We start from the raw sequence: 24,471 nt of genomic DNA on the forward strand, positions 1-24,471 counted from the left end.
AGGAGCTACTCTTTTGTTGTTGATGGATATTATCTGTTACTATAACTCAGCAGGTGAAGTATTTTTCTCTTGCAAAGCTGGAGAGATAAAATTCTGGAAGGTCATTCCCAAGGAGAGGAGAGGGGCACCTGAATGAATCATCAGAGAAACCCTGGAGGAGTGGGTGGAGCACCTAACCTGAACTGCAAAGGCCTAATGATTCATTGGGCTCAGGACCTGTCAGTCCTCTCTGTTCTGCCAATGGGTTGAGGACTGAAGATATCCTTCTGACAAGACACTGAAACTCAGTGAGTGCTATAATGGGGAAAGAAGAGAGTTCTGAAACAGAAAGAGGCAAAAAGTCTTCTACTGCCTGTCGCGTCCCTAGGGCTCCGGCCCGCAGAGCCCCAGGAAAGAAGACACAAACGCCGAGTCTGTTGACGATGCTTCCCCAGCGTTCCCCTGCGTTCCCCGGCGTTTTTCCTCAATGCGCACAGCAGGCAAATATATCAGTCTCATAACCCCTCCCTCATCACTCCACCAACCCCAAGCTTCCCACAGCTAGGGCATGCGCATTTCTAACCCTCTCATAGGCGGGCTGGTGGTAGCAAAAGGCGCTGCGTCACTAATCATCCGTAGGACGCCTGATAGGGCTCACTGCGCAGGCTCAGGGCACCGCCAGCCTCGTGAGCCTCGTGACTTGGCAACATGCCTAGGCGCCATCTTGAGTCCACGCTGGCAACAAGCCTGGGTGCCATCTCGGTCCAGCCGAGTGGGCCCCGACATATCTCCCTTTTTGTTTTATTAAAAATAAGGCTCGGGATCGTGCCTGTCTTAGGTTGTGGACCCTCAAGGACCATTCTTACCCGTCATTGGGAGAACAATAGCATGATTGTTTCCCTGTCTTAGGTTGATATGGTCCCGGGGACGATCTTACCCGTCACTGACTACCGATCCAGCATACTGAGCCATACGTGAGGAGATGAGCCAGCTTCAAGGGCTTCCAGAGCTTTGCACCAATGTGCGCTGTTGTTGCAGTGTGCGTTGTCGAGTTCGCCTGATATATCCAACCAGGAAACAGCATGCTACCACCAGCAAGAATGCCCAGAATGCCATGCCACCCCAATCTTTTAAGAAACCCAATGTTCCATGTATCAAGTCCATCCATTGTTGTACTGTGGCGACTTCCACGCGGGTAGAATTAATTGCAACGATAGATGCTCGAAGCTCAATCATGGTGCGTTCAAATTCACGGCTCCAAGTTCCTAGAAGCATCTTGCTTAATTGACAAGACAAATTGCCTGCATGGGAGAAATCTTGATCCTGCACATACGTTATACATAATCCAGATAATGTATGAATACATACAGATATAGAACCGCTCCTAGAGAATGTTCTTTCATTTTCTCGTTTCCTTTTTAACCTATCATCCTGACTACTGAACTTAAAATCTTTTTCTTCCCTTTTTTGTTTCTCTTTTCTTTTATCTTGTTCGCGTTCACTTTCCTTGTCTTTCTTTTTCCTTTATATTTTCCTTTCCTTTCCCTTGCTTTGCTTTGCTTTCCTTTCTTTTCCTTTCCTTTCCTTTTCTCAGTCTTTTATTTTCCTTTCCTTTCCTTTCCTTTTCTCAGTCTTTTATTTTCCTTTCCCTTAGACCCCATGATAAGTTTTACTTTGTCACAAATTCCTGCGAACCTTCACAGCGCTGTCCCTCGCTTATCCGCGAGCCTTATCTTATTTTGTCGCTTACCTGCGAATTTTTGCTACGTTGTTTTTCCCGGTGTCTCGGCGCCACTTATCCCATCCCTACGGCGTTTACCTGCAAACCTTTTCCACAGCGTTCCCGGGTTTCGGCACCACTTGTCGCATCCCTAGGGCTCTGACCAGCAGAGCCTAGGGAAGAAACACACGAACGCCGACTCTGTTGATGAAGCTCCTTCCTCTTTAATGCTCTCTCAACGCCCTCTCAGGTAAAAACAACATCAGTCTTCTATCCCCTCCCTCATCACTCCACCAACCCTCCTCGCTTCCCCGCTAGGGCATGCGCATTTTCAACCCTCTCATAGGCGGGCTGGTGGTAGCACAAGGCGCTGCGTCACTAATCATCCGTAGGACGCCTGATAGGGCTCACTGTGCAGGCTCAGGGCACCGCCAGCCTCGTGAGCCTCGTGACTTGGCAACATGCCTAGGCGCCATCTTGAGTCCACGCTGGCAACAAGCCTGGGTTCCATCTCGGTCCAGCCGAGTGGGCCCCGACAACTGCCCTTTGAAAGAGGCTAACCTGAGTTTAAGAACTAGAAAAGACTTCCTGATCATCTTAACTGGAGCTCATTGGATGGAAGTAATTTGTCCAAGGTTACAGAGTTAATGACCTTGGCAGACAAAAAGACCTCAGAGAGATACAACTAGAGAGAATGGTACAGACACTCTAGAGAGAACGGTCTCAGGTATTAGCTCAGATAGGGTCTGAGACTACATGACCAACCTATTGGCACTTCTTGGCAGGCACTCAGGCTCCTGAGCCCACAATTGACATTGCAACCTAACTTCAGTGCTGACTTTATACTTAAAAGTCCTGCTTAGCAGCCCATGTGTAGACAATCACTGCCAATGGATCATCACTGACATGGAATGAGAAAATAATCTAAGTTTATGCTTAGTAAAACAACTGTGTGTCATAGAAGGGTAGGGTTACGAATGCTCCTTGATTTACGATGGGTTGACATCTTGATTAAACCCATGATAAATTGAAAAACAATATACGTTGAAAATGCATTGAAGCTGGGCTCAGTGATGCACACCTGCAATTCCAGTACTTGGGAGGTTGAGACAGGTGGATTTCAGGTTCAAGACCAGCCTTGGCAATTTAGCGAGACTCTGTTTCAAAATAAAATAAAGCTGAGGGTGTAATAAAGCTGAGAATTAGAATGCTCCTGGCTTCAGTTGCAAGTGCCAAAAAAAAATAAGAAAAAAGAAAATGCATTAAATGCATCTAAACTGCTAAATAATAAATAGCTTAGTAACACAGTTTCTACACATTGTTCCTTATGATGGCATGGCTAACTGGAAACTACAGCAGTACCCAGAATGAAAGAGTAAGGTATGGCAGAATATTAGCCCCGAAATGATCAAAATGCCAAGTTCAAAGTATGGTTTCTCCTGAATGCATATTACTTTTGTACCATTGAAAAATTGAAAAATTTGTAAGTTGAACCATTCTAAGTTGAACCATCATATGTCAGGCAATCCTTTTTAGTCCTAATGTCAAATTGCTTAGATGCTACTATCTGAGTCTCTTTTGGGTGCAAGTGACAGAAAGAAGTGCTTTCAGTTCTCTCAAGAACAAGGACTGCTCTACATACCTAACAGTAGTTGGTGATCACTCCTCATTAGAAAATTGCCACACATAGAATTCAGCTTCAATGACTAGCTGCATGCTTTGTGTCTCCCAATACCTCTTTCAAATTCCAGAGAATGAAATTGACTGGACCGACTTGAAGCAGATTTTTGCATCTGAGAACAATACCTGATGAAGAGAGGACAAGGTGAGATGGGATGGGGCAGCCTTGGCCATCAGGCCTATGAATGGAGCATTCCCATTGAGTGTGAGTCAAAAGGGTTTCAGATGCAAGTAATCAAAAATACATCAAGAAATGGCTCAAGCTGTGGAAGAAATCCATTGTTGTCTTGTCACTAAGATATCCAGGGATGGGGAGTCCTTGGGTTGGATAATTCATCAAGGATCTAGTATATTTCCATCTGTTTTGCTCAAGAGTGGGAGAATGGCTACTGGATAGATGATCATCAGTGACAGCCCCGGGGGAGCTGTTGTGAGCCAGATTACCATTATCAGAATTGTCTGCCAAAATGGGCTTTAGAAAAACCAAAAGGGAATGAGAGAGACAGGCTGGCGGAGGGGGATTGTTAAGAAACCAAAGACATAGAGACCCCTACGTGCAGTTATGGAAATACCTACAAGGCAACCTGAAGTGCAAGAAAGGCCCCTATTGGGCTTTCCAAGCTAGGTTGCTGGAGCATGCCTGTAATCCCAGTACTTGGGAGGTTGAGACAGGATGATTGAAGGTTCATGGCCAGCCCCAGAAACTTAGTGAGACACTGTTTCAAAAAAAATCGGGCTGGACACACACACACACACACACACACACACACATACACACACAATTATTTTCCATACCTATGGGACCAGAGTCTCAGGGGACAGAAAATCTACTCAGGACAAATGTAGAGTTTTCCAGGGCCAGGAGATAACCTAGCAATGTTCCCCATCTCCCCTGTTCCCTCCTTGCAAAGCTAAATTAATAAAGTAGATTCTGGAAAAGACAGAGACTCCCACCAGCCCTAATGGTGGCATCAGCCCAAACTTTCCAGGCAATGAGTCTGAATAGCATGATTGAGCATCCAAGTCAGACAGGACTAGGGCCAAGAATAGGAATGGGGATTGAGTGCCCGATAATCTGTGCCAGCCAAGCCCATCAGTGGAAAGATCTGAGATCCATTAGGAAAAATAGTCAGTGTTCTGTAAACTCATTTATTTCTAGGGTTTTTCAGAGTTATTGTATTCCCCTCGGCTTCTGAGAAAAGTTCCTTTTGAAAGCTCTCATATTGTCTTAGATCTTTTCAAGTGAAAGGCATTTATTTCACCACAGAAGGGTAGAAATGGCTAGAAGATTATCAAGCACCAAGGGAGGTGGTATGGAGGACACTGTGATGGAAACCAGTTGAAGTTATTGTATTGAAAAGATGGATCTGAGTTAAATTTAGAGGTGGCACTTTAATGAGACTTAAAAGTTCTCCATGCATGTTTATCTCTTAGAAAGGGAATGAAGATGAATGCAGACTTCGAGTAATACATTATTTGAGGATTCAAGCTGTAAGGCAAGATAGAGCTGGTGAAAATTCAGGTGAGGCTCTCCTAAGAAAAGAGTACACTTACCCGATGATAAGTTGGGTCCCTCCTCCACGTGATCTCACAGCGGGACCCCGGAAGCCAGAAGTGGAGATTATCGCGAGACTCCAGTTGCCTCGAGACTCCAAACATCGCGATGCTACAGATGTCGCGAGAGAATCGGCATGCCTATAAAACACCGGTGCCTCCGCCACGTGACTCAGCCGACTGATCAGGACTATGCTCAACTCTCCAGACTCGTGGCCGTTCAGTCCATTCCCCCACGGCAGGCTGACTCTCCGGAGGGTGCCAGGTCCGAATAAAACAGCAGTCTCTGATAACACGGTTGGTGTTTTTGCATCCCTCCTAAACCCCCTAACTCTGTTTTCAACCTAACACCCAGTACTTGGGAGGCTGAGAAAGGAGATAACAAGTTTGAGGTCAGCCTCAGCAATGTAGCGATCCTCCTGTCTCCGCCTCCCAAGTGCAGGGATTGCAAGTGTGCCACCACGCCCGGCTCCGTTACCTTATTTTAAATTAGGAATATCAGGTGTAAGTTTGAGGAATAAATGAAATAATATACAAAGGGTTAAACATTGTTGGCTCAGAGCAGATGGTCAAAGAGTGAAGTCTACAAAGATTATTTTACCCTTGCCCCGTTCTTCCACTCTCTGTATATATTTCTGTGCAACACATTGTTCTTAGGGTCAAGATTTTCAGAGAAATAATGAAACTCCTGCCTTAGAATAAGTGTCAACAGATGAATAAAGAAAACAGAGTATATATACACATTGAAGTTTTACTCAGCCATACAGAAGAACAAAATTATGTCATTTGCAGGAAAATACGTGGAACTGGAGAAAATTATGCTAAGTAAAATCATCCAGTCTCAAAAAGTCAAGGATCATATGTTTTCTCTTAGATGTGGAAGCTAGAGAGAAAACAAGAAGCAAGAGAGTCTAGATAAATGAGCAGAGAGACCGGTAGAATCGTGGAATGGGACTGGCGATTGGAAGTGGGGAGGGGTAAAATGAGGCTTGAGGAAAGAAACAGCTCAAATAATTATATACCCTTATATGAAGGTATCACTACCAACCTCACTAAAATGTGTGGGGAGGGAAGTGGGGGCAGTGGGGTGGGATATGGAGGGAAATATACCAAGAGATGTATGTGTATAAATCTACCACTTTGAATCTCATTATGTTGTATAATTAAAATGCACCAGTAAAAGTATAAAAAAGGAGAGCATTAAAGAACCATCATTTGCAATTAAGGCTTTAGTAAAAATACACGAGTATGTGAAGAGACTCAGTGGGAATGTGAGGGGAAGTAAGACCAAAGTCTCCCTGAGGAAGCAAGGGAAGTTTTTACAGAGGAAGTGGCATTGGATCTGGGCTTTGAAGGATGAGTAGGGATTTTCTCCATGGGCAGGCATGGGGAGATGCTTTGGGACTGAGGGAACAGAATATGCAAGGTGCAGAAGGGTGAGATAACATATATCAATATTGCTGAAGCATTATGTGCCACTGTATCAGGCAAAAAATATAAATTCCACTCTCTGGGGCATATTATTGAAGAATTTCAATCAGGAAAGTGGCTTATAAAGATAGCAATATATTTAAATCAATTTGGAGAGATAGTTACATTAATACAAATTAGGAGCCAAGCTTGGTGGCACAAACCTGTAGTCTCAGTACTTGGGAGGCTGAGACAGGAGGATCGGAGGTTTGAAGACAGCCTCAACTACCTAGGAGTCCCTTAGCAAGACCCTATCTCAAAATAAAAGAAAAATAAATAAAAGGGCTGTGGGTGTAGCTCAGAGGTAGAATGCTCTTGGGTTCAGTCCCCAGTGCCAAAGTATATAAATAAATAACAAAAATAGATTTGAGCCGGGCATGGTAACACACACTTTTAATCCCCGTGTTTGGGAGGGTGAGGACAGGAGGATTGCACAGGTTTGAAGCCAGTCCCAGCTACTTAGTGAGGCTTTCAGAAATTTAGTGACACCCTGTTGTCAAATAAAGTATAAAATAGGTCTGGGAGTATAGCTTGGAGATAGAATAGCCCCTGGGTTCCACCCACAGTACCACCAAAAAAAAATAGAGTTGAGGGTGTAAATGGAGGTAGGATGCCCCTGGGTTCAATCCTCCATACCAAAATAAATAAATAAATAAATAAATAAATAAATAAATAGGACTGTTGTGTGTATCTTGGAGGTGCAATGTCCCTTGGGCCTTGGGTTCAATTGCCAGTCTCACAAACACACACTAAAAACACTGTGCCCAGCCAATGAAATGGCAGGCCCAAATTTGGCCTAACCTTTATAACTGCTGAGAAGGTTTCTTAGGAGGAAGTGGGAGCCAGAGATACATGAATTAAGCATGAAAGCAAGCTTGTGAGTTGTGTGTGTGTGTGTGTGTGTGTGTGTGCATGGTGGTGGCGGGGAGCCGTGCTTGGGGGGGACCAAGCTTGGTGGCACACACTTGTTTTCATTCCAGGGCTGAGTTGAGGCTGACTGTTTGACAGAAAAAGACCTTGAGTAAGGGAGACTGAGAAGCCAGCCAAGGAAAAAAGCTGCCAGGTAGGAGACAAAGTCTTGGCAAGAGGACAATGAAAAGCCACCCTAGAGGAAAAAGAATTTGTCAGTCTCTTTACTCGATGCCCAGAGCACCTATATAATTATTTGCTAATACACCTGTTGTATGACTAGGCTAAGCACAGGGCCTGTGCCTGTGCGCTGATGCCCTGGTGATACTTGCAGACTGAATCAATGGTTGGATGAATAGAGGACCAAATGAGAAAAGGTGTGTTTAGTATGACAGATGGTTTAGGGAACCATTCCAAAGAAGAAAAAGGATGTTTATTGCAGCATTATCTATAATAGTGAAAAACTGGAAATACTTAATGATAGTGCGTCCACTCAATGGAATATTATGTGGCCATTAAAATGACAATTATGAAGACACTATACCAGCGCAGCAAACGATTATGATATAATGCTATACGACACATGCAGAATACGCAATTGTGTCTGCTATGATTACAAGAATGTAAAAATGATCTATGCATATGGCCAAGCCCTGGAGAGGGGAACATAAAAAATGAAAACAGATGACTCATTGTGGTGGCAGGATTGTCAGTGAATTATTAGTTTTCCTTTCTTTATATTTATGTTTATATTGCTTGTGCCATTACAAAGGAGAAAATAAAGTTGATAGGTGGAAAACAGACTGAACTATGACCTTGAAAATTGGACACAGTGATGGGGCCAGAGATGGGGATCCCACAGGATTATTTTACCCAGGTTTAAAAAAAAAGGCTGAAGGTGGGACTGGGGCTTCTGACATGGAAAGGAAGGGAAGAGTTTGGAAAATGCGTATAGATTTCGTCTGCCTGCTCCCACTTATGCCAATCTGTCACCTGGGTAGGCATTGCCTGTGATGAAATTGAGAGTCAGGAATTTGACACCTGAAGATGGAAGTCCTGGAGAGGGAGAGGGAGAGGGAGAGGGAGAGGGAGAGGGAGAGGGAGAGGGAGAGGGAGAGGGAGAGGGAGAGGGAGAGGGAGAGGGAGAGGGAGAGGGAGAGGGAGAGAATTCTTCTCTAATGATCCTCCACACTGGCTGCTATTGGAATCAAATCACCTGGGTTTTTTTTCCTAAATTGATAACCAGGTCCCACCCCTAACCAATTAAGTCAGAATCCCTGGAGGTAGATTCCAGGCAGGGGTACATTCTAAAGGTAGGTAGGATTGAAATTCATTGGCAAAATGGGCCCTGCAGCCAGCTAGACAACTCTGGCTTCAAATTCCAGATTGAATTTTGTCTCCTCTGTTTATCAAATATGTGACCTTGGAGTACTTTTATAATCTCTGCAAGCCTCACTAACCTTATCTTTGAAATGGAAATAACAAGGGGGCCTACCTTTTCTGTTCATGGTGAAGATTACATGAGTGGATTAAATGAAACGTGAAAAGCACCCCACCTAGCACAGTGCTTGGCACACAGTACATACTATGGGGTATTGGAAGTTTTTAAAAAGTATTTAGGCTCTGCTCCAATGCCATCCTGAGGGGCACATCATAGGCTGGGGCTATAGTACATGTGAGGCCCTCAGCATTATAAATAAATAAATAAATAAATAAATAAATAAATAAATAAATAAATAAAATAGATGCTGAAGGACACATTGTGACTCTATTAAAGGGAAGAGGACATGCAGCCTGGAGTCAGGCTTATTACCACTTTCGAGTGGACTTTCTGCGCCAGGTTCCCAGTTTCTAGTTTCTTTGCTCAGATATTCCAATATCTTTGGCTTAGGTATTGGACACATGATTTTTACAGCTGATCCTCCTGCATGAAAACTGGCTTCCTCTCATCATCTCACATACCCAGTTCTCTCTCTTGCTTTCTCGCTTTCTCACTCTCAATCCTTCTCATTCTCTCTCTCTCTCTCTCTCTCTCTCTCTCTCTCTCTCTCTCCTTTCTCTCTTTCTCTCTCTGTACTGGAGATTGAACCCAGTGTTGCTCTACCACTGAGCTGCATCCCCAGCCCTTTTGACTTTTATTTTTTTGAGACAGGGTCTTCTTATGTTTCTTAGTCTTGCCTTGGACTTGTGGTTCTGCCTCAGTCTCATGAATTCATGGGATCACCTGTGGGCACCACCATACCTGGCCCAGCTCTCTCTTCATCAACATCTAGGCCTACTGTATGCTGTGGGCTAGTCATAATTGAATCTTAGCTCTTAGACCCTGCCAAGTAAGCCAGATCCCATTTCCCTACTTTCGTTTCACCCTTACCCAGTTGGATTTCACTCAAACCAACTTTTACTTCTGAGGCTTTTCTCAAAAGAAACACTGATTTATTTGTATACTCTGACTTTCTGGAACAAGGACAGGGACAAAACAAGTAGTCTCAGATTTCCTTTTTTAGGGGGTTACTGTGGATTGAAAGCAGGGCCATTCTGCCTCTGAGCTACACTCCAACCATTTTTACTTTGAAATAAGGTCTTTCTAAGTTGTTAAGGGTCACAATAAGTTCCTGAGGTTGGCTTTAAGCCTGTGATCCTCCTGTCTCTGCCTACCAAGTATTGGGATTACAGGTATGTTCCACTGTACCTGACTCCAGATTTCTTAGCATAATGGGAAGATAAAAAAAATAGTAGAGGCTGGACATCTGCCATCACACACACACACACACACACACACACACACACACACACACACACACACAATTTACAGTGGTAACAGCATTCATAAAACCTAAAAATGGAACAGTTTGTTTTTGTTTTGTAGTACTAAGGATGGAACCAGGAGTGCTCCACCATTACACTACATCCCCAATACTTTTTATTTTTTTAATTTTAAACAGGCTTTAGCTAAATTAGTGAAACTGGCCTCAAACTTTCAATTGGTCTGTAATCCTTCTGCCTCAGTCTTCGGAGTAACTAGAAATGCAGGCCTGTGCCACCTTGCCTGGCTGGACACTTATACTGTGTATAAGTGGTCCCTGCAAAAATAAAATAATCATCCCAGTAGATGTTGAAAAACATTTAAAAAATCCAACATCCATTCATGTTAACAAACATATTGAAGTCAATCATTAAGACAAGGGCTTAATGAAGGGAGGAGGGAGAGAATGGGGTAAGTAATGAGGAAAGGGTAATGAGTGATGTGTGTATGTATGCCTCTACCATCTTGTACGGCATGAAGATGTATGACAATGCACAAATTAATAAATTATAAAAATAAAAATAAAGAACTGCAGAAAATAGGAACAGAAGGAGCTTATCTCAACATCATATGGGCAGTTTACAATATAACCAAAGTCAACATCATACTGAATTGGGGGAAACTATTAGAATTCCCTTTAAGATAAGAAACAAAACAAGGATGCCCTCTTTTCAGTGTAGTATTCGAGACTCTGACCAGAGCAATAAGGCAAAAGAAGGAAGTCAAAGGAATAAGAATAGGAAATAGGAAAAGAAGAATTGAAATTATCTCCATTGCAAATAACATGATCTTACACGTAGAAGATAAAAAAAAAAAAAACTCAGACAAAACATTTCTAGAGCTGATTAACAAATTTAGCAAACTAGTAGGATACAAAATAAATCCACCAAAATCAGAAACTTTTCTATATGCCAACCATGAATCCACTGGAAAAAAATCCAGAAAATAAGCCGGGTATGGTGGCACACGCTTGTAATCCCAGCATTCGGAAGGCTGAGACCGGAGGATCGCAGTTCGCGGACAGCCTCAGCTACTTAGTGAGGCCCTCTGCAACTCAGTGAGACCCTGTTTCAAAATAAGAATAAAAGATAGGGCAAGGGGTGTAGCTCGAAGGTCAAATGTCCTTGAGTTCCATCCCTACACCCACAAAAAAATCCAGAAAACAATTTCATTCACAATAACCTCAAAAACAATAAAATATTTAGGGATAAATCTAATAAAGGAGGTAAAATACTTCTACAATGAAAACTATAAGACACTCAAGTGTGCTCTTGGATAGGCAGAAAAAATATTAAAATGGCCATTCTACCAAAAGTGATGTACAGTCAATGCAATCCCTATCAAAATGCCAATGTATTCTTCACAGACCTAGGAAGATCAGTCTTAAATTTCATATGAAGAAACAAAACATCCAGAATAGCTAAAGCATTTTTCAACAATAAGAACCATGCAGGAGGGATCATAATACCTGACTTCAAATTATACTACAGAGATGTAGTAATAAAACAGCATGGTGTTGGCACAAAGACAGACACATAGACCTATGGAACAGAAGATATAGAAATTAATCCACACACGTAGCCAATTGATTTTCAACAAAGGTACCAGAAATATACATTGAAGAAAAGACAGACAAATGGTGTTGGAAAAACTGGGTATCCATTTGTCAAAAATGGAATTAAATATTTGCATTTCCCCTATTTAAGAGTGAACTCATGCTGGGCATAGTGGCCCATGCTTGTAATCCCAGCATTTGGGAGGCTGAGACAGGAGGATTGCGGTTCATGGACAGCCTCAGCTATTTAGTGAGGTCCTCTGAAAATCAGTGAGACCCTGTTTCCAAATAAAAAATTTAAAAATAGGGCTGGGGATGTAGCTCAGAGGTAGAATGCCCCTGGGTTCTATCCTCAGTACCACATAAAAAAGAGTAAACACATGATAGATCAAAGACCTGAAAATTAGACTAGAGACTTTGAAATTACTGGAGAAGGGTATAGGTCCAAAAATTCATCATATAGACACAGTTAGACATTTTCTCAATAAGACCTACAAAGCTCAGGAAATTAAAGCAAGAATTAATGAATGGAATGTGTTAAACTAAAAAGATTCTGTCCCTAAAGGGAAACTATCAAGAGTCTAAAGAGAGAGCCTAGAAAATGGGAGAAGACCTTTTGCCAGATCTTCTTTGATTGAGGGCTAATATCTAGAATATAAAAGTACTTAAAAGACAACACTAAAAAAGTTCTAAATAACCCAATAAAAATGTGCAATTGAAGCCAGCATTAGTGGCTCACACTTGCAATTCCAGTATTTGGAAGGCTGAGACAGGAGGATCACAGGTTTGTATCCAGCCTTAGCTACTTTGTAAGGCCCTCTGCGACTTATTGAGACCCTGTTCCAAAATAAAGGAATAAAAAGTAGCGCTGAGAGTGTATCTCAGAGTTAGAATGTCCCTGGGTTCAATCCTCAGTAATGAAAATAAATAAATAAATAATAAATAAATATATAATAAATAGAAATGTGCAATTGAAATAGAGACACTTTACAAAAAAGAAATACAAATTGGGAATTGGGTAAGAGCTAAATTAGGTAATGTATGCATATAAGACTCTACCATTTTGTACTCCATTAAAATGTACGGCTATAATGTACCAAAAAAATTTTTTTAAAGAAGAAATACAAATGGCCAATTGATAAATGAAAAAAATGTTCAATCATTAGAAATCAGTGAGATGCAAATCGAAACTACACTGGGATTCTATCTAACCCCAATCAGAATGACAATCATCAAGAAGTCAACAATAATGCTGGCAAGGTTGTAGGGAAATAGGAACTCTGCTACACTGTTGGTGGGATTGCAAATTAGTGCAACTTCTATGGAGATCAGTATAGATATCCCTTAGGAAACTGAGAGTGGATCCACCATACATCACTCCTGGGTATCTTTCCAAAGGGACTAAATTCATAATGTTATCGTAATATATGCATATCCATGTTTATAGCAGCACAAGTCATAGTAGCCAAATTATGGAACCAACCCATGCATTCGTTAACAGATGAATGGATCACAAAATTATGGTATAGACACAAAATGGAATTATATTCACCAATCAAGGACAAAATTGGGTCATTTGCATGAAAATGGATGGACCTGGAGAATAGTATGTTAAGTAAGATTAGCCAGTCACAGAAAGTGAAGGGTCATATGTTTTTTTCTCATGTGTGCAAACTAGGAAGGAATCAGGATACCAGAAGGACTTCAGATAATGGAGGAGAAACTCCAGTGAAGCCAGGGAGGTCGTCCAGGGGGTAGGTGGGGGGAGAGGAAGGGCCAATGAAGGAATCATTTCCATCAACATTGTATACATATGTGAGAATACCAATGTCAACCTCAATACTCTGTATGGGGAAGGGGTAGGAGTGGGGAAGGAGCTGTGGGGAAGCCCACCAAATGCTATGTGAATGTATATTACTACTATCACTATGAGCCACATTATGTTATAAGAATACAATGCACCAAAAATTATACAAAAATAAATAAATGGTCCCTGAGTCACAGTGGTTCAACTTTTTTTTGGCTTTAGGGTGGTGAAAAAGCATTACTTATTCAGTAGAAGCCATGCTTTAAATTTTGATCTTTGCCTGAGCTAGCAAAATGCAGTATGATTCTCATTCATTCTTAGTGTGTGTGTGCGCACGCGCATGAGTATGTGTGTGTGTGTGTGTGTGTGTGTGTGTGTGTGTGTGAGAGTGTGTGTGTGTGTTGAACTGTTGAACCCAGGGCATTCTACTTTTGAGTTACAATCCCAGTCCTAATTTACTTTTATTTTGAAATAGGATCTCATTAAGTTACATGGTGCTGTCCTTGAAACTGTGATTGCTCCTTTCTCATTCTCACAAGTGCTGGGATTACAGGTATGCTTCACCACACCTGGTTGATGCTCTGCCTTAATGCTGGACATTGGTGTTATGCTGCAGCTCACAGGCAGCCACACCATCATGAGGGTAAATTGAGACTCTAGAGTGACTGTATTGCTAAGCTATGGCATTCAGTAGCATAGATCTTCAAATGCCTGTTTGAGTTAATATTTTCAACTTACATAGTTTATTAGGATGTAACCCCATCATAAGTGGCATCTGTATTAGTTTCCTATGGCTTTTGTAACAAATGACAATAAACTTGATGGCTTAAAGTAATACATGTTTAGCCGGGCGTGGTGGCACAAGCTTGTAATCCCAGCATTTGGGAGACTGAGACCAGAGGATTGTGGTTCATAGACAGCCTCAGCTACTTTGTGAGGCCCTCCACAACTCAGTGAGACCCTGTTTCACAATAAAGAGGGGGGAAGAAGGAAATTCTCTAAAACACGCAGTATACTTAAACATGTCGAAGCCAACCACTAAGCCAAGCAAGGGAAGGAGGGACGGGGAGGGAATGCGGTGGGAATTGGTTAGGGGTTAAATCTGTGATGTGTACATGTATGTACACACAAGTTTTTTACCCCAATATGATATATGAATATAATGCACAAATAAAAAATTTTAAAAAAGAATAAAAAATTGGGCAGGAGGTATAATTTGAAGGTCAAATGCCTCTGGGTTCCAGCCCCAAACCCACACACACACACACACACACACAAGTAATACATGTTTATTTTCTCAGGGTTCTGGGCATCAGAAGTAAAAAATCTGCTGAGTGATTCTATAATCTCAGCAATTTAAGACGTAGAGACAGGAGGATCCTGAGTTCAAGGCCAGCATGGGCAATTTAGGGAGACCTTGTTTCAAGAAAAAATAAGATTAAGATCAGTTTTATTGGGCTGAAAGCAAGTTGTAGGCAGCACATTCTTTCTCTGGAGGCCCTAGGGGAGAATCTCACTTGTTTCCCAGCTCCTGTGTCTCCTTGGAACACTCGGTTTGTGGCCACTTTACTCTATTCCCTGCCTTGTGGTCACATGCTTTCTCTCCTTTTAAAGTCAAGGTTCCCATTGTCTACTTCTTATAAAAAATGTGATTGCACTTAGGGCTTCCTCAGGAAATTTAAGATAATCTTCCCACTTAAAAGATTTTTAACTCTAGAAGAGGAAGGAGAAGCCATAGATGAGCAAATAAGGTGACCTAACTGAGGGTTATAAGAGGGGGGAAGATGGAAATTCCCTAATGTACATGATGCAATTCATAAACATATCAAAGTCAATCAGTAAGCCAAACATGAGCAGGAGGGAGAGGGAGGGATTGGCGTGGGAATTGGGGAAGGGCTAAATGAGTGATGTGTGCATGTATGCCTCCACCATCTTGTACCCCATTTATTTATTTTATTTATTTATTTATTTATTTATTTATTTATTTTTTGCGGGTCTGGGGATGGAACCCAGGGGCATTCGACCTCCGAGCTACACCCCCTGCCCTAGTTTTTATTCTTTATTTTGAAACTAGGTCTCACTGAGTTGTAGAGGGCCTCACTGAGTAGCTGAGGCTGTCCGCGAACCACGATCCTCCAGGTCTCAGCCTCCTGAATGCTGGTATTACAAGCATGCGCCACCACGCCCGGCTTGTACCCCATTTAAAATGTATGACTACAATGCACCAATAAAAATTTAATAAAAAAATCCTTAAATCAGATCTGCATGTAAAATAACATTGACAAAGCTGAGAGTGGTGGTGCACACTTGTAATCCCAGTACTCGGGAGGCTGAGCAGAAGGATTGCAGGTTTGCAGCCAACCTCAGCAACCTCGTGAGGCCCTCTGCAATTTGTGAGACCCTGTTTTAAAACAATAAATAAATAAATAAATAAATAAATAAATAAATATGGCTGGAGATGTAGCTCAAAAGTAGAATGCTTCTGGGTTCAATCCCCAGTACCACAAAATATAAACACGTATATGCATATAAATAAAAATGAAATGACAACAACAGGCTCAGGGGGATGTGATGTGGCCGTATCTTGAAAGACAATTTTCCAGCCTACCACATACTGCAAGGTGTTTTTTCCTTTAATTCCCCTCCGGCTCTCTGCTTCTGCCGCCTGAGAAATGAGGCCATTCAAGTTTCATGGCTTTTGTTTGTGTCCCTTCTATGTTTATGGTCTGTTTGCTGTCTGTTATTCATTGGAATGGCCACTACAGGGCTCTGGGCACCCAGTGGCTTGGGAATTTTAGCATTCTTCTGAGAGATTCCTGCTCTTTGACCTGTGGATGTGGGCTTCACAGGAACAGACTTTGAAAGGGCTGAGTAGTTTGTTGTTGTTGTTTTTTTCTTGAGAGAATGAACAATGGCTGTGACTAGAAAATATTATGCTAAGTGAGATCAATCAGTTTCAGAAAGTCAAGTGCTGTATGTTTTCTTTCATATGTGGAAGTGATAGAGAAAATCAAAAACATAAGGGACTTCTGATAAGGGACTGCAGAGTCCCATGGGGGAAGGGGAAGTAGAGGGACCTGACCTATCATTCTGCACTAGGTGAGAAACCAGTGGAACAGTGGAATGGTATTGGGGGAAGGAGTTGGGGAGGAGAAAATTGAGAAATGAGGAAGAAAACCATAAAATAATGTTATTCCCATGTATGAAGGTATCACTTCCAACCTCACTAACATATACAAGGGAGAAGGGAGGAAGAGAGGATTCAGATCTAGAGGAAAACACACCAAATGCTGTGTGTATATATATTTGTACCACATTGAACCTCACTATCATATATAATTAAAATACAATTATAAAAGTATAAAAGCATAATAAACCTTAAAAATTTGCAGTATAACCTGGGCATGGTGGCGCACACCACTTGTAATTCCAGCATTCGGGAGGCTGAGACCAGAGGTTCGAGGTTCGCGGACCGCCTCAGCTACTTAGTGAGGCCCTCCACAACTCAGTGAGACCCTGTTTCAAAATAAAGAATAAAAACTAGGGCAGGGGGTATAGCTTGGAGGTCAAATGCCTCTGGGCATTTGCAGTAGAAAAAAATTTGCAGTAGAAACTTGATTCTACACTGCTATTTTTACAATTATTTTCTAGTTTTCCCTTGGGATTTAGCAAATTTCCTTTAGAGAATGCAAATTGTTTTATACACAAACATACACACACAACTTTATTTTTTACCAGTGTGTACCTGAGTTTTAAAGGCAGAACAGGAAAGCCCAGAAGGTTGGACATCAGGTATTCATTTATTTATTCATTCATCAAATAGTTAAGTGTTTGTGTATGCTAAGTTATATGCGGTGCTGAAGATTCAGAGAGAAATAAACGTGTCAAGAAACTTAGATTCTAATAGAAGACAACTATGCAAACAAGTCATTGAACTAAATATTTTTAAAATGATGCTGAGACTCAGCACTGCAAAATATAATGATGCTGATATATAAATGTAATTAGGGTAGAAGATGGTAATATTTAGGGTAAGTAGGACTAGTTACTGTAGCAGATGAGCTATCAAATCTAAGTGACTAGCCAGGCTCAGTGACCTGTACCTGTAGTCCCAGATACTCCAGAAGCTGAGGTAGGAAGATCAGGAGTTCAAGGCCAGCCTGGTCAAATTAATGATGCCACATAAAATTAATTAATTAATTTAACACAACAAAATTTATTTCTCTTTATAAAATATACTTTTGTTGGTACATTATAATTAGATATCACAGTGAGGTTCAGTGTGACACAAACATACATGCACATAGTACTTGGTGTTATTCCAGAATGTATTTACTGATCACATCAGAGTTTATGTGGGTCAACTTAGGGAGGCTGCACTCCACAAAATCATTTAGATGTCTAGAGCTGTTCCATATTTAACTAAAAGCCACTGAAATCTGTCTTTCTGGAATATGAGAGAGGCATACAGAGTAGAAAACATAATTTTTGGGTGGTATTGGGGATTGAACCCAGTAGCATTCTACCACTGAGCTACACTCCCAGTACTATTTTAACTTTTACTTTAAAACAGGTCTAACTTGCAGAAGGCCTTGCTAACTTATTGAGGCTGGCCTTGAACCTACAATTCTCCTGTCTCAGCTTCCCAAGTATTGGGATTACAGGCATTGCCATAATGCCCAGCTAAAATATATATTTTAATAACAATTTCAGCCCCAAATTGACACAGCAAATGGTCGTGTGACCAAGTGTATATGCAAAGGGGCTAAGAGAACAGCCTATTGATAGTTCAAGGAGAGTGTTTGAAGCAGGGTTTGGTGAACACTGGAGGCTCTCGAATATATGGAATGGTCCTTCTATGATCATTTGAGTGCAATGTCTAAAGAGAAGTGAAATAACACTGTCAGAAAAATGAAGCTCTAATTCTCAGAATTCATTTGACTTAAATCATCTAATCTCTACTCCATACTTACCTTTTTTCCTACTCATCCTGAAAGTCTCGTGTTAAATTCTACTTGGTTCAGGGAAGCCTTCCCTGATGAATCAACTAGGGGAAGTTTCCCTGCTGGGCTCCCACAGTAGCCACTGTTTTTGTTATAATTATTTAAATGTATTTCTAATTATACCATAGGGCAGGAAACATGTCTGGTTTTACTCATCGTTATATATGTAGTGATTAACACTCTGTCACATAGAGGGCCTTTGATAAATATTTGTGTAATGAGGGAATCTGCTTTCCCAAAGCTTTTGTTGTATTTTTCTCAGTCATTCATGCAGTTGGTCAGTTATTAGACATTTAGTCCTCATTAAGTGATAGGTATTGTTTGCATACTGGAGTTAATAATGAGTAAAACATTGCTTATTCATTTGATTGTTATTGCTTTAAGAGAAGTATAGGGTGGCCAATTCATCCTCTTTTGCCCAGGAATTTTCTGTTTTGTTTTGTTTACAAGATACTAGGGATTGAACCTAGGAACACTCTACCACTGAGCTACACCACAGTCCTTTTTAAAAAAATGATAAATATAATATGGTAATTTTCTTTGTATTGGTGTCCCCAGTCCTTTTAATATTGAGACAGTGTCTTGTTAATTTCTCAAGGCTGGCCTCAAACTTGCAACCCTTCTGTCTCAGCCTCATGAGTCATTGGGATTAGAGGTGTACATCACCACACCCAGTTGCGTTGCTGGGTTTTCCATGAAAGTCTGGTACCCATGAACCACTCCCCAACCCCAGCTCCTAGTCCTGGGCAATCCAGGACAGTGGGTCACTCTAGTGTACAATGTTTCTTATCTCCATCCCAGATGTCTAGCAGCATCCCAGTCACATTATTCCTGACAAATGATAAAGAAGATTTGTGCACAGAAGTGGGTGGTCCGCAGATGGACAGACCAGACATGTGGATTTGGATGAGTAAAAAGCTGGATGAATGGATGAATGAATGTACTTGTTTGAGAGCTTTTTAGAATCTAGGAGAAGAAGAGATACACCAGGAGACCTCAAAATTCTCATGAAAGGTCTACAGCAGAGGGCTGTGGGGAGGGGTCTGCCTTTTGAGATTTCAAGGTGCTAATATTTTGCTTTGGCCATTTTTCTGAATAAGACCAGTTTGGAATTTCATCTGTGCCAGATGCTTTATGTCAGGCTGACCTGGCACTAAAAGCACTCATCACACCAGTATTATTAGTCCCTGGCTACATCCTCAGGGGAGGTCAAGATATAAATTAATATCTTCAAGACCTTACTTTGAGGAAGAAAATACAATAAGCTTCAAGGGTATTTCATGGAAGAGGGGTATATAGTCAGAACTTTGTAATTATAGCTAATTATATTTTCAAATTATTTAATGGATATAATATAGCTAATAGAAATTACACTTCTTTTTTCCCTCCTCAGTTTCCTGGTGGAGAGAGGTCAAAATTTTCAAGTCATATTTTAAATACTTTAGGGTAACTGTATATTCTTAGAAATCTATCCTCCTCTGTGTTGTAAAATGCCCCCTAGCCCCAGCCCTACCCTTATTTCCCAAAGTCACTTGGGGGAAGTCTTCCTGGGCTCTTTCAAGCACTTAAGAGAACTCTGCTCATACCATTTTATGGCAAGTATCGCTGAATATTACTGTGAGTTATGTCTGTTCTTGTCAGATAGGCACTGCCTCAGGTAGAGACACAGACTCCATACCCAGTCTGTCACTGTGATATTCAACTTCTTTGAGCCTCAGCATCCGCTTATGTAAAAGGATAGCAATATTTATTTTAGAGTGTTGTTGCAGGACTAAATGAAATGACATAGAACTCTCCTAGCACACTGAGTGGCACGAGTGGGCTTCAAGATATATTAGTTGCCTCCTTCTTCCCCTTATTTAAGTAAGAAACCATGTATCATTTGTTTTATAGAATTTTATGGTATTTTATTAGTGCTATATAATTATACATCATAATGTGATTCAAAGTGATACACTCACATATGCACACATCTCTTGTTGTGTGTCCCTCCACACACCAACCAGTCCTCTCTTCCCATTCATACAAGTAATGTTGCTTTTGATACCTACATATATGGACATATTATTTTTGGTATGTTTCCTTCCTCAAGTCTGCTGTTCCTCTTCCTCTCTTCCTCAGATCTCCTCCCATTATGCTACTCATCTTACTCCTAATTTAAAGTTCTTTTTATGATGTATTTTATTGGTAAATTGTAATAATGCATCTTAATGAGGTACAAAATGATAGAGGCATACATGCACACAACAATTATTTAACCCTTCCCCAATTCCCACCTCATTCCCTCCTCCTTCTCTCCTTCCCAAATTCACATGTGTACATTCACAAATATACATAAAGTCCTTTTTGTTTCCTAGTTTCTTTCTAGCATCCACATATAAGAAAACATATGACTCTTCACTTTTGGAGACTAGCTAATCTCACTATAATATTCTCAAGCTCCATTCATTTTCCTGCAAATGACATAATTTTGGTCTTCTTTATGACTAAGTAAAACTCAATTGTGTGTATATTCCACATTTTCTTTACCTACGCGTTGGTTGGCAGACACGTAGGTTGGTTCTATAACTTAGATATTGCAAATTATATTGCTATAATCATGGGTATTCATGAATCACTATAAAATTCGAACTTGCCCACTATGTGCCAATGCTTGTGCTGCAGCTTCAAAAGTAAATGTTAGACCGGGCGTGGTGGCACACGCTTGTAATCCCTGCGCTTGGGAGGCTGAGACAGGAGGATCATGCAGGTTCGAAGCCAGCCTAAGCTGGTTTAAGAGCCCCTGTTTCCGGAAACCTGGGCCCAGTTGCAAGGCCCTGGGCCCCAGGCCCCAGGCGGGGGTCAGGCGGGGCACTCTGGGCCCCGGGCAGGATCGCGCGGAGCACACCAGACCCCTGGAGAAACTGGGGCCCGGTTGCAAGGCCCTGGGCCCCGGGCGGGGGTCAGGTGGGGCTTTGGTCGCAGGACTCTCGGCCCCGGGCAGAGTCATGTGGAGCACGCTGGACCCCCGGGGAAACCGGGCCCAGGTCACAGTGCTACTGAGTGCCTGATCCCACAACCTCCTCAAACCACACATACTGTCTTCTCTTATTTAAAAAAAAGGAAAAGAAAACGGAAAAAGAATAAAGAAAAAAGAAAAATATCGGAGAGGGGTCAAGAAGGCCGTGGTCGATGCCAGGATACTAGAGATGCAGACAAAACTTATCCAATGAATTGGAACTTTTGGAAAAATTCCTCGTAAAGGAGGACTGCTTCTTCTCTACATTCATAAGAATCTTGGACATCACCTGTAAGGAAAGAGTTTAGCGGAGACCTAGGAGGAAGGCGGTGTTGGAAGCGGTCTCTGCGATGGTGGTGGAGACTTGTATTCAGGAGAGGCAGAAATCTGATCCTACCAACCTTATTTTTTGGAGAAATTACACCAAACGTTGAATGCTACCATCACACATGCTTAGGAACACTGGACAACATTCAGAGTGGAAAAAGAGCTTGGGAAAGATTTGAAATTGTGGAGTCAGTGGTAGTGGCAGTGGCCAGTACTCAGGGGAGGCAGAGATCTGATGCATTACCCCTGGAAATTTTGAAGTAATAACTCCAGAGGCAGAATGCTACCACCACACACCCTCGAGAACGTGGGACAAATGGCTGGGCGAAGAGGGTGCTCGGATTGGAGCTTGCTGAGGGGTGAGGCTGGTGCCGGGGCCAGTGAGGCTGGGATCGGAGCCTGCCGTGAGGCACGGCCGCTTACTAAGGCCTCCGAGGCAGGGATCCGAGCCTGCCGAGGGGTTAGGACAGTGCCCGGGCAAGCGAGGCCGGGATCGGAGCCTGCCATGAGGCAAGGCTGGTGCTGGGGCCTCCGAGGCTGGGATTGGAGCCTGCTGAGGGGTTACGCCAGTGCCGAGGCCAGCGGCGACATAGGAGCCTGCAGTGAGGCAAGGCCACTACTGAGGCATCTAAGGCCGGGATCAGAGCCTTCCTTGAGGGTAGGCCGGTGCTGGGGCCACCGAGGACAGATCGGAGCCAGCTGAGGGGTTAGGCCGGTGTCAGGGCCAGCGAGACCAGAATCAGGGCCTCCCATGAGGCAAGGCCGCTGCTTGAGCCAGCGAGGTCTGGATCAGTCCACCAGGTAGCCAGGCCATTACTGGGGCCTTCAAGAGTGGGATTGGTACTTGCAACGCGGCATGCACAGAGAAATATTGCAGAAAAAAAAAAACAGATGCTTCCCCTAATCAGCAATAACTAGGAGGAAAGGGGCAACAGGAAGAGGTCGAGCTATAGAAAGGACCCTATAGTGAAGCAATTAAGGTGACCAATCAGAGGGTATAGAATAGGGGAGGATGGAGCCTCTTTAAAAAGCAGGAGGTACATAAACATATTATCAAAGTTAATCACCAAACAGGCATGGGATTGAGGGAGGGGAAGGGAATGGGATGGGGACTGGATGAGGGCTAATTGGATGATGTATGCTTATATATGCTCTCAAGTCTTGTATTCCAATGTGATATATGATTACAATGCACCAATAAAAATAAATTTAAAAATAAATAAATAAATAAAACCCCATATATCTGGGAATTTGGCAATATTCTGCTAATAAAATTAGAAGGAAAATTAGGAAATATTTTGAATTCACAAGAGAAAATAGATAGTATGATAGACTGAATAATGACTCCCTAAAGAGAGCCATGTCACGATTCCCAAAAACTGTGAATATATTGCCTTACACAATAAAAAGGACTTTGCAAGTGAAAAAAAAGAGACCCTGTTTCCAAATAAAATATATTAAAAAATAGGTCTGGGAGTGTATCCCGGAGGTAGAAGGCCCCTGGGTTCCATTCCCAGTACCACACAAAAAAGTAAATGTTAGCTGGTTTAATAGACAAGAAATGGGACCATCATATAACCCAGATATCATTTATTTTTGAATCTCTAGCACTAGCCATTGTACATTGTGAGCCACAAATATCTGTGGAGTTGAATTGTTAACAAACTATCTTAATTTTGAGGAGAGATGTTAGGTGAATACTACATTACAATGATTTGGCACAAAGTGTGGAAAATAGACAAGCATGGTGGCACATGCTTGTAATCCCAGCATTTGGGAGGCTGAGAACTCAAGGATCGCGGTTCATGGACAGCCTCAGCTACTTAGTGAGGCCTTCTGCAACTCAGTGAGACCCGGTTTCAAAATAAAGAATAAAAAATAGGGCAGGGAGTGAAGCTCAGAGGTCAAATGCCCCTGGGTTCCATCCCTAGTACCGAAAAATAAAATAAAATAAAATAAAATATGGAAAACAATAAAGAGGATACTGGCACAAAACATATACAAATACAAAATTCAATACAAGTTGTGGCCAAATCATCAGTTTCTATCTTTGCTTCTTTGGTTGTCACTATGCCAGTGTTTTCTTGTATTTGCTCTTCTATTCATATTGCACCACTATTATATGTGTGTTAGCAGTTATTATAAGATATATTACAATAGAATTACATTCTTATATTTTGTCTACCAAACTGGATCTTAAATTTCTTGGGTAAGAGGATGCATGTTATGCATCTTTCTATCTCCTGTATCTTGAACAATGCTTGGCATATATACACCCATTGGTGTGATGCTTTTTTTTTAACACTTAGGATGTTCTCACTGACTTTGACACATCTACCTTTGGTAAGAAACTTCTCCCTAATATGAATCACATTTCTACAACTAAACTGGAAGGTATTTTTTGGGGGGGTACTAGGACTAAACCTAGGGACATTCTACCTTCAAGATACACCCCAACACCCCAACGCTTTTTAATTTTGTTTTATTTTGAAACAAGGTTTGCTGGGTTGCTGAGGCTGTCCTGGAACCTACAATCTTCCTGTCTCAGCCTCCCAGGTACTGGGTTTATAGGCATACATCCCCACTACTGGCCGAAAGTTTTGTTTTAAAGGTGTAAGCTAATGTCTCCTGCAAAGCTTAGTATTGGGTCAGGCCCATAGTTGGTG

This window comes from Muscardinus avellanarius, assembly GCF_963383645.1.
Source record: "Muscardinus avellanarius genome assembly, chromosome: X".
NCBI lineage: Eukaryota > Metazoa > Chordata > Mammalia > Rodentia > Gliridae > Muscardinus > Muscardinus avellanarius.